The sequence below is a fragment of the Eucalyptus grandis genome, chromosome 9, assembly GCF_016545825.1.
Source record: "Eucalyptus grandis isolate ANBG69807.140 chromosome 9, ASM1654582v1, whole genome shotgun sequence".
Classification (NCBI taxonomy): domain Eukaryota; kingdom Viridiplantae; phylum Streptophyta; class Magnoliopsida; order Myrtales; family Myrtaceae; genus Eucalyptus; species Eucalyptus grandis.
This window is the reverse complement of record NC_052620.1, coordinates 21,750,540-21,762,783: the sequence shown is the minus strand read 5'-3', so window position 1 is coordinate 21,762,783 and position 12,244 is coordinate 21,750,540. Positions and strand designations below refer to the sequence as shown.

The 12,244-nt window shown below is 39.3% G+C and overlaps 1 pseudogene; it reads left to right on the top strand.

The window, feature by feature from the left end:
• Nucleotides 1-2,804: 2,804 nt before the first annotated feature.
• On the top strand, nt 2,805-10,709 carry LOC104420431 (annotated as a pseudogene).
• Nucleotides 10,710-12,244: the final 1,535 nt, after the last annotated feature.

Here is a 12,244-nt window from a genome sequence, read left to right as displayed (position 1 = left end):
TTCTTCTCCTCTTGGAATTTGGAGTCTTATTCAACTTGTGCTTTTCATGAACTGGGGTGGTAGTCGCATCAAATGTAAAGACTCATTCATCAACATAGTGTTCATTAGATTCCTCTAGATCACCTATCGTAGCACCACCACCATTATTGCCACTAACACCATTGTCTTCTCTCTCCGACACTACTAGGTCTTCTACATTTCCCGCTGCATACTCCTCAGTAACATATGTATCACCAAACACAATACAAATATCTGGATACTAAGGAAACCCATCATTCTTGAATTTAGCCCATTCACTGTTATCCTGCAAATTTCATAGTAATGACATATATCAACAATATAATTGAAGCTTACATCCACAATAAGAACAAATGGACCCAAGTAAAGTGATACCTTGATGTGAGAATTCCATACACTTGGATCCTCCACAACAACCGTTTTGTTTACATTATCTCATCCAAATCCAAATTGTGAAAGAAGCTGCTTAAAACTATTATATTGCCTCTTTAGTTTGTTTACCCCGTTCTTCAACTGAATTACATTAAATTGGAGTTTTGTTTGTTTATTGAACTCGGCATGTATGTTATTCCACTCTACTTTGTTGTAGGTATAGGTGGGACGATTTCCCTTTTTCACCTCTTATACCAACAAACTTATAAACAAATTGGTCAAAGGCCGAGTCCACTTTGCTATAAATGCTTCTTTGTGGGGTGCCATTTAACCTTAACTAATTGAATATTCAATGAACCATATCAGATGATGTACCAATTCAAGAACAAAAGCTTTGATGTCGAGATCATATTAATGTAATGTTTTATGACTGTTAATAAAACAAAATGCATGAAGAAAATTGAAAGAAAACATCACCATATCAAATTATACAAGCAAGCATATATTGCTCTAAGATGCTCGATAGTCCATAAAAACCCAGTATTCTTTGCAAACTCATGTTAACAACAGCTGCAATATGATTGTTGCATACCATCCCTTAGATCCTCCACTTCTACCGACAATAATCAACAATAAAAGCATTTTCACTAAAACACCTCAACTATATATGAAGCATCGATTTTATTAGAAACTATCATTCCGGAAACTGCAAAAATCCATCCTACCAAGTAGATATTTAAAGCAAATTAGATGATCCATCAAGTCATGGACTACTTATAAGATAAAAGAAATAATGTAGGCTCAAAGGCCTTGTTCTTATATTAAATTCTATATAAGAATTCAGCATAGTGAACAAAGAGGATCTGAGAATCCCATTCTCATCATCCATATGAATTTGTGATTAACAAGCACATCATGAAGGCATATCTCTAGATGGCTTAATTCTTCAGGAGTTCCATATCAAAGATGTAACTTAAGTGGAGCAACCTAAGTTTGACAGCTATAATTTTTCAATCTCAACTAAGTAAATATTTCAATGACAACATCTAGATATGCATATGAAACTCACATTTTTAAAGAAAAATATGGTTCAAAGCTTCGGATGAAAAATTAATGTCCAAGCCCTATAGTTGCTTCTAACAAATCAATCCCAGCTATTGTCTGTTCGTATAATTGTCAAATTACGTTAAATGGCTCGCTAGATGAGCAAAGTATCAAATTGATAGCGCAGAGACCTAACTAATAAAAGGGGCTGCTAGACTAGTTAGCCACAAAGTATCCACCATATTCATCTACCCTTTCTTGCTATACACTCGAAACTTTAGCAGTTCAAAGCCAGTGCAGCTCCTCACTAAATCATTAATAAATTGTGATAAGCATTTTAGAGAATAAATTTAAGAAAGGAGAGGTATCAAAACAATTGCTCCATGAAATATATCAAAATAAATTGTTCTCAACACTTGTGTACTTTTGAAAAAGGAACTATTACATCTCATTTTGGGAAAAAAAAACTCCCAAAAACCTCCATACCAGAACAAATAACAATTAATTTCTCAGGGGCATCAAACCCAAGTTTCGCATAACATTCTTAAGCTAAGCAATAGACATATTAGTAAAATTCAATCCATCAACCAGCTCCCGATTAGACAATATGATTCGAATAAAAAGAAAATCACATTGCCGCGATGCTGCAAACAATTCAATCGAACCAAGGCGAGATCTTTCACCAGCTCTCTCTCTCCCCCTCTCTCTCTAAACTGATTTCTCCCCTGCCTACAAAGGAAGGAAATAAAGTATTCTATGACAAAGATTTGTATTTCCTAATGTATTCTTTGGCAATTGCACAGACCTTAAAGTGACGAAACGAAGGTGAACACAACTAGCCAAAAACAAGAAAAGAAATTCACGACTCTTTCGCTATAATAAAACTAAGGCCAAATTTGCCCAAAATAAAATCACGACTCTTCTACTCTATTTCCCTAAACCTTTCAACATCTTCTTCTTTAAGCACGCCTAGAAAACCCAAAGGATTGCTTACTAATTCAAGAATATCAATACTCCAGCCATGAACATTATGCTTTACTGGTTACCAAAAAAAAAAACATTATGCTTTACTTCATCAGAACTCCACCCACATATTCAAGACTTACGCTCACAGCCATACCATGAACATAGAGGACATCAACATCAATATATCAAAGCACCGTGAATAGGACGCCGCTCGCCACAAGTTGTCGGAAATCAACCTAGACACATCGAGAAGAAGAGGTAAAAAGGCCTAAAATCATACCCTATTCAAGCGACCATGGAAGCTTTTAGGGTTGAGGACAAAATCGGAGATAAAAGCATGAGCGAGGCGAAGAGACAAAAGCGACCAATTACATGGAAAGCCAATCAATCACAGTTACTTGGAGATGTCGAGAAGATATGCTCGCACAATCAATGAAGGCCTACGGTTGAGGACGGAGTTGGAGTCAACGGCAGCGAGCAGACGGAGTGGACACTTGCAAGCAAACAGAGTGGATGTTGGTGAGAGGACGGAGTCGGAGTTGGAGTCATCGACTGCAGGGAGGATGGAGTCAAAGTTGACGGTGAGGTGAGCTACAATGTGACCGGCGAGAGGATGGAGTTGGAATCGACAGGGGTAGGGAGGACGAAGTCGCAGTTGACGGCAAGATGAGCAACGATCTGACAAGCAAGAGGACGGCAACGGTGTCAAAGTCAACAGTGGCAAGAAGGATGGATTCAGAGTCGACAGCAAGGATGGACAGATTCGGAGTCAACAGTGGAAGGGTTTTTGGTTGAAGCATGGCTTTGTTGAGGAGGATGGACGCCCAGATAGAAAGGCCTGAAGTCTCTAAACACGGGGCATCGCCCATATCCACACCATCTCTTGAGTAGACATTAATCCCGAAGTCATCGAGTTTTTTGGGTGCAGGAGCTGGATGGTGAAGGTGCGACGCTCGCAGATTATTTCGATGTAATTGCAGGCACGAGCACAGGAGGTCTCATCACGGCCATGTTGTCTGCACCTGATGCTCACAACCGTCCTCTCTTCGCTGCGAAAGACATAGTCCCGTTTTACTGGGAGAATTGTCCTAGAATCTTCCCTCAAGGATGGTAATCAATCATTGACATACGTCTCACGTTGCTAAATATGAATTATCAAACTCCTTTTTATCGTTTTTAAGCTCACCGATAATTTTCTTTAGTTTTTTCTCTCCTCACATATAACATATCTGATTTGAGTCTTTTCAATTCTTTTCTGCTTGCTCCCGCTACTTTTTCCTGAAAAAAAGAAAAAAAATGGGAGTCTGAGTTCGGTCTTGAACACAATGAAATCTCTGACGGGGACCAAGTACAATGGAGTTTATCTTTGCAAATTAATGAGAAAGTTACTTGGAAGCACGAGATTGCACGATACCCTTACCGGCTTGGTCATCCCGACTTTCGGTGTCAAAAAGCTACAACCAATTTTATTTGCTTCTTATGAGGTGAGCTCTTGTATGTTTCTTTTTGAGAGACAGCAGTTGTAGATTGGTATATGTCCGATGGGTCATATTGTCGTCCATCGTAATCTGGGTAATGGCTTTTGACCGATGAGAGTTGCAAGCATAGACATCGACCAGATCCATATTTTAGTTAGATTTGGATAGACAATTCGAAAATAACTTTCTCCGATTAACTCTTGCTTGTCTAATAACATCCTCTATGTAGTTTCACAATTTTTTTATTTATCAGGATGACACATTAGCATTATTGTATATATGACTGATTAAGCAAGACTTGTCAATCCCCTTTTCATGTTGAAACTACCTCGTGTGAGTCCACGCAGGTCGTAAAATATCCAAATAATTATAGCCTTGGGTAGAATTTTTGGAGGGTAAAAGGTTGTTATGGAATCATTCTTTTCTTGCAACTTCTGATTTCCAATGGAAAATGGGGTTATTGACGGTGCAAGTTTGACAAAGACAATTACAATCAATTGCCCAGTCTTAATAGAGAAAAACTATACGCATATACACTAATCATAGGAGATGTTCTTTTTAATGGATTTGTATATCGTGTAGGTGTCAAAACATGCTTATTGGACGCTAAAGTATCTGACATTTGCATCGGCACAGCCTCTGCTCCGACGTACCTCCCCGCCCATTATTTCAAGTTGGAAGATAAAGATGGGCGAGTCCATGAAATTTAATCTCATTGACGGTGGTATGGCCGCCAACAATCTCGTACGTATGTCTAATGAACACACGTGATTATAGCTTACACGCATAGATGCACTCATGAATACATACATACATGGATAGATACACATAAGAAAAGGTTATGTACATACGAGACTATAAATTATTACTAGCCTATTTGATAGCGAAGACTGTAATAAAATAGCGCAGCTAAAATAGGATCACCGAGTTCTAATGCGGAGTGCCTTTATTATATATTCTTTTGCGACGAGGAAGCTCACTTCAAGTGAAGAAACCTTGACCCGACAAATACCTGTTAATTTGATGGGCGAGATTGATGAAACAAAAAGGACATATTGTACGGAAGGTTAGGACATCACAAAAGAGCACAACAAAAAGGTTCTCTTTCGTATTATTAGGGTTTGGCACTCGAGAATTGTATTCCAAGAGCATCCTGCAAAGAACCTTGTTTTGCAATATAAAAATCATTAATAGTTATAAAGATAAGATGAGGATCAACCATCAATAGAAAAGTTAAAAGCATGAGGACGACTAATCGGATCAACTAAGAGATCAAAGCCTCAATTATTGGAGGACCGAATAAAAAAATGCTCATATTAAAGACCATTGAAATTGACTCGAAAATTACTTCACGTTGATTTCAAGTTGATGACACATGACGTGGCTATAAACATCTAGTTGATTTTACTTAAAAACTCTCATAAAATCTAGTTGATGACACGTGACATGGTCTCATATCTAGTACTTCGTTCCATTCAAGATATTGGAATGTTTCGCACGTTTTCCTCTTTTCCAGAAATTGGTCGCCATCAGCGAAGTGAGCAAGCAGATGTTGAAGGAAGACCCAGATTTCTTCGACATCAAACCGCCCATGGACTACACTCGAATGCTGGTGATTTCACTGGAGACATGCTCGGACACGTCGGAGCTCAAGTTCGATGCCAAGAAGGCTGCGAAGCGGGGGTTGTTCTCCTGGCTGTACGAGGACGGCTCGAGCCCTTTGATAGATGTCTATTCTCAAGGGAGTGCCGACCTGGTCGATTACCACAATTGCGTGGTCTCAAGGCCTACCAGTCTGAGGACAATTACCTCCGCATCAACATAAGATTTTCGCTGACTTTGCCGTCTTCGTGAATTCTTACTGCTGTGATTCTATCGATCTACACTTGGTACCAACTCGTGCTACTAGAATTGAATGAATTGCTGTAGGATGACACTCTCAAGGAGACTTTATCTTCGGTGGACACATCCACGGAAAGGAACTTGGAGGGTCTGGTGAAAGTTGGTGAGGACTCGTTGAAGAAACCGGTCACGCGAGTTAATCTCGACACTGGCCACTATGAACCCATTCCAAATGCCGGCACCAATGAGGAAGCCCTCAAAAGGTTAAAATTTTTATGTGTAAATATGAACGCATGTCTGGGACAATAACATCTTTAGGAAACTAGGAATTTCAAGATTTATTTTCTTTGATTAGCATTGAAAAGGCTAATTAATTTTGGTGTAAATTCTTGTAGGTTCGAGAAGCTGCTCTCCGACGAGAAGAAACTCCGTGAGTCCAGATGTCCGCATAAGATGAATGGGGACATAGTTCGCTCAATCACATTCTCACAATATTAACTTGTGAATTGATGCTAAAATCATGTGTTGTTGAATTGGAATAAGCGTAGCCCTATGTGTTTGCAAATAAAGGTACAATCTACATTGTTTTTATTTGGATAATACCTGATTAAGGATGAACTAACCCACAAATAAAAAAGGATAATTTTTGAGGAAATCAACTTCTTAACCTGAAAGGGCTAGTATGAACACCTAAAGGGGGGTGAATAGGTGTTATGAAATTTTTTTGCAAAATTCAATAGAAGTATTTCGCTTTTAGAAAAAGACAGACTACAAACTAGTTCCGATTATAGTAGTTAGATAAAACTATGAACAAAATAAATGAGTTTAGGGAAAAGAATAAGAACACATAATTTATAGTGGTTCGGCTTAAATCAAGCCTACATCCACTCTTCCGCGTTGACAACTCACTAACTGAATTTCACTAAGAAACAAAAGAGATTTTACTGTCTTGCGATCTCGACTTCTCAGTGAAGAGTCTCTACTGATCTCTCACAAAGTCTCACTATGAGTTTCTCTCTTTTGTATACAACTAGAGGTGTTAAATGGGTTGTGCAACCCATTTATGGACCCATTTAAGCATAAATGGGTTGTTAATGGGTCAGGCCTTGAGAAATAAGGTGCCCGATGGATTTTAAAAATAAAAGAACTAAAATAAATGGGTCTTAAATGGGTACCCATTTAAGACCCAGACCCATTTACAAACCCATTAAAGTCTAAAGATGGGTTGTGCAACCCATTTATTTTTCTTTTCTTTTTATATTTTTCTTTCTTCTTTTTTTCTTTCCTCTTCCTCCGGTCGCCGGCACGGCGATGGCCGGCGACCAGCCAGGCGAGCCTCGAGGTCGCTGATCGGCGAGGCTCGAGCCTCACCCGACGCCGGCGACCGGCCAAGCGAGCCTCAAGGTCGCCCGATCGGCGAGGCTCGAGCCTCGCCCGACGCTAGTGAGCCTCGAGCTCCCCGGATCCGGCGAGGCGGAGGCCTCGCCCGACACCGGCGAGCCTCGAGCTCCCGGATCCGGCGAGGCGGAGGCCTCGCCCGACGCCGGCGAGCCTCGAGCTCGCCGGATCTGGCGAGGCGGAGGCCACGCCGACGTCACGCGAGGCTCGAGCCTCGCCGACTGGGCGAGACTCGAGCTCGCCAACGTCCGGCGAGGTCGCGTGGGCCGACCGCCGGCTGTCGTCGTGGCCGGCGGCCGGCCAAAGAAAAAGAAGGAGAAGAAGAAGAAGAAAGAAAAAAGAAAAAGAAAAAGAAAAAGAAAAAGAAAAGTTATATTTAAAAAAAATAAAATAATTAAAATTTTATTTAAAAAAATAATTAAAATTCGATTTTTTAAAATAATTATTTTAAACATTATAAAAATTGTCCATTAAATTTGTGTTGTATAAAATTATTTTAGCAATACCATTTTTTTTTAAATATATATATATATATATCTATATATATAATAAATTAAGTTTAATTAAATGGGTCGGGTATGGGTTGGGTATGGGTTGGGTCGGGTATGGGTCAAAATTTTTGCATTGCAATAAACGGGTCATAAACGGGTTAAATGGGTCGATTTGGGTCGGACCATTTATGACCCGACCCAAACCCGACCCGACCCACCCGTTTAACGGGTCTATATACAACTTTGAGCTCAGTGAATGAAATAACAAGGAACTAGGAATCTTCAGACTTTGAAAATTTTCTTTAATGCACATTATCGAACAACTGGAGAGTCCGCCTTAAATACTCCTTCATGCATTCTCGACTGTTGGCACTTTCCAAATGAATTCTTTTAATCTACCCATTGGACAGAATCAATCAAAGGGATCTCGAGTCGTTTGAAGATTTGTGATGAAAACTCGTCAATCATGTTTGCCCATATAATCAGGATCTTGGTTTTCATAAGTAGAACATTCCAAATTTGCTTGCCTTCCAAAAGATTTGACTATCAAAATTGATTCCAATAAAGATAATCAATCATATAGGTGTTATATCCAACCAAAAGGTCATCCATATGCCATACGAATTGAATCCTTAAATAAATAAAGATAATCTTGCATATGGATAAATATTCATTCTTTAGTAGTGTTCAGTTTGGAATCTGTCAATGTGGGTAAACTTTGAACCTAAAGTCTGGCGGTTTTCAAACTTTGACACTAAAATCTAGAAGTTTTTAGACTAGATATTGGAAAGGTTTTGTCAACTTCAAAACAGTAAAGGAATTTTTTCCAACATAACCAAGATTGCAGAGAAACTTGACCCTTACAGGATTCTCTCTCTCTCTCTCAATAGCAAGTGATGAACCTTCGATCCCCTTAAATTGTTCGCTTGTAATAAGATAACACTTGTCGTCATTGAGTCATCATCAGTCTCTTTTTTCCATGCGTGATTATCATAAAGGAAGTGATCACTAGTTCAAAAGGCGTCACGTGAGAGTCATTTTTTTTCACCAATCCAAAAATCTCCATGTGCTTGTTTAGTTCCTATGGTTTTGTATAAAGTCAGGAGTTGATTAACGCAAATCCTAACTCATGACTTAATATATGGCATTTAGTCAAACAGCTGACCTTAAAAAGTTAAAATAACATCAAATGCAACTTGATTGTTGAAGTTAACCAATGTGGAAATTTACTCTATACTTTGGGAAAAAGTGACATGCCAATTAAAGCCAAAAGCTAACTCTAAAATCAAAAGATAATACCGAAAACCATGTGTATCCTAATATACTGTCTGGTTCAACTTTAAACAAAAGTCAAAGAAAGTAATTGTAGGCTTTTCTTTCAATATTTCAAAAAAGTTAAGAGAATAACTTTACAACACGTTGGTTCGATGACTTATACCTTTGCCATTACCGTGTCAACCCAAACAAATAATAGATATTTCATTATCTAAATCAAACAAATAAGTGTTAGAAATTCCAACAAAAAAGCCTAAATTGATACGTGGAAAAAAATCACATGAATATAAAAATCATGTAATAAAAAAAGATAATATTTCATATGTCATTAGACTGTTGTCAAATAATATGAGACAATATTTCAACACTCCCTTCTCATGTGTAAATTGGACGCACGTTCGAAATGATATGATATTATGTTAAAAAGTACAACCCAAAAGTTTAAGCTGTTAAATAAATGAGAACTTATTGTTAAGTAATGTGGGAAAGTAAAAGCTATTAAAACCAATATAGAACATCCCAAGAGGGCCACTGGTGGCTCTCACCCTCGAGGCTTGAAAGATCCTTTGATATTAATAAAAGAAATTCAGGAGAAAGAAAATTGTTAACTTGAGAAATTTCAGTCTCGCCCTCCAACCTATAAATCTAGAGGTCTATCATTGTCTGTTCCATTTTAACTCTGATGGCTATAACAGTGCAGCTTTAATCGTAATTGCAACGAAAGTGGCAATTAGAAGCAAAAGTCGTTCTTAATACACAATCAACATCTACTAAAAAGAAAATGGAAATTGTTAAAAGGGCGTGGCAAGATTATTTCCTCTAACCATCAACATAGAGTAAAATAATGCAGTGTACGCATCCATCAATTCATGAGCTTTTCTTCTCCATCTGAACTTCTGGGAAATTGGTCCCCTCATCATCCCAACTTTCTATAAGATGTCTAATTGAGAAATGTGGTCGGGCCATTAACGCTGATTGGCAGACTGCGAATTTGTTCGGTGAGTCCCGAGGAATGGACTGGAAAATCATTAGCTCAGAGTTTGACTTTGTGATAAAAAAAAATAATAACTTCAGAAGCACTTGGGTATCTGATCGGTGCAATGTATCACCCGAGGGAGTGCGCGAGAATAGATTGAAAAGTCTTTCAGAGTAAAGAAAGGGAAAAAAGAAAAGAAAAAAATGATTTACACGGTGAGCCAAAGTTGACCAAAAAGGTCACATCGAATCAATTTTTTTTTTTTTTTTTTTTTTTGTGCATGTGGATGTGGCGAAAGCTTTTTGATCGTCTGTCAATCACTCTAATGTAATTACCACTTTTCACCTGAAGAAAAATATAGATAAGCAGTACTCGCTGAAGCCGTCTAAGATACAGTGAAAAAAGACATCATTCCTAGTTGACGACTTTTTTCTTCGTGGAATTTGCAGAGATTTCACTATCATTCATGGAAATAAGAAGGATTATCGCTAAAACATGGAAAATTTACCCATTACTGATGATGTTTGTTGACACATCAAAACTTAAATTTTCCACCTCTAAAGAAAGACTAGTGTGCTTCGTGCAAGGTGTGACTGCTTCGGCGTTGATGCAAGGACTCGTGGTACTGGAACCTCTCGGTTTGGAATGGACAAGCTCGAGCTTGGACAGTGGCTCACCGTCGTTGCTGGGGAATCTGCGGATGGCTTAACAGGCGGCATGGATACGGCTCACGTCAGGGATGGCAGCTTGGACTTGGAGAAACGTTGCGGCTGCAACTTGTCAGGGCAGTGCCGAGCAGCGGCGGTCTCTTCGGGTCAGCAAGCAGCGGAGAGTGGGCTCACGGGTTGATGGGCGACGGCTAGTTGTGATGGTTCACGGAGAAGCAGCAAGATCACATCGGGGATCGCGACTCGGGACAACGGCTGGTTGTCACGAGTCACGGACGGAACGATGAGGGACTCGAGAGTGGCGTGAGAGATCGTCTAGATCTGCTAGACTATCTCCGGGACGCTCGATTGCGTCAATTGATCAGGATTTGACTTGGCAATCCTGAAACGCGATGGACTGAGGCGGTGGGAGGCGCGACGTGGAGCAAGACAGGTCAAACTCAGCTGCTGTTAGTGGTGCTCTGGCTGTCTTGGAACCAAGACTGATGATGGCGTGTCAAGCAAGGGTGAAGCAACGTGGAAGCAAGGTCCAGCAGCCACAATTCGTGAGCGATGGGCTTCCTTCTTCACGTTCTTCTTCCTTGCACCATCTCTCTCTCCACGCTGTAGAATGTTTTTCCTTTAATTGAAGCTCTCTATGATTTCTCCTATCTATTCTCTCCGGTCGAGTCTCTAAATGTGTCGCTCCCCTCAATGTGGCTGCGTGTTTTCCAATTGTCTGGCCCCAAGAGAGAGCCAGAAGAGAACCCCACACTCACGATTTTCAACGAGCGAACCTCCCTCCTTTGTCTTCTTCTAGCCATCCTTCTCTCTTTCTTCCTTGACCTTTCTACATGCGGATCATGGAAACCGAGCAACAAGACTCTTTCGTCTGGTGAACTCCTTTCCTTCACGTTTTTTTCTCTCTTTCTCTCGTGAATCTCTCTCTATGCGTGTATTTCTCAATTTTGTCCGAGAGCTCTCCTCCCCACGATCCCCTGTTATTCAGTGTATGGCCCCACTATTTATTTTATATGCAACGTAGCAAGGTCCCCACCAAGGAAAGAAAATGCCATAAAAAAATTATATAATTTTTGTCTTTTCCTTTTCGGCTCATGCATGAAATATCCATTGGCCATGCAATCTTTCTTGTTTTGAGACAAAAATATATATCGCTCAATATATCCCCACGTGCAATATTCACTCTTATTATTTTCATATTTACTCCAAAATCTTTCAATTTGTTGCGAAATATATCACTCAATGTATATAGCGCATGAATATATAAAAGATTCACTTAATATTGGACAAATATTATGAATCTTTTCCGAAAATATCAAATCGCCAATCCTCATAAGTCAATTTTTGGTCATCGAAGAACAATGGCCTTGGGCCAATTCCCTCTCTTTGTAGGCTTAGTCCAACTTGTCATATTGAAGGTCAACTATCAATTTAAACACATCCATCACTAGTCAAATGCAAATGCAAATGCAATAATAAAATAAATGCTTCTAAAAATATATGCTATGCACTTTAATTTCATTATTTTTCGTTAAGGGTTTAAGCATTAATCTCTAATTTTCTATGTAATTAATAAATGATCGGGTAGCCAAAATTTATGTGTCAGCAAATCTAAAGGCCGCTTTTGTTTCAGACAAAGGCAAAGAAGTGATAGACAAGGATGTTGAAGAAATTGATCAAGGAGAAATTACCAAGAGACAAGCTCTTGATGCAAAA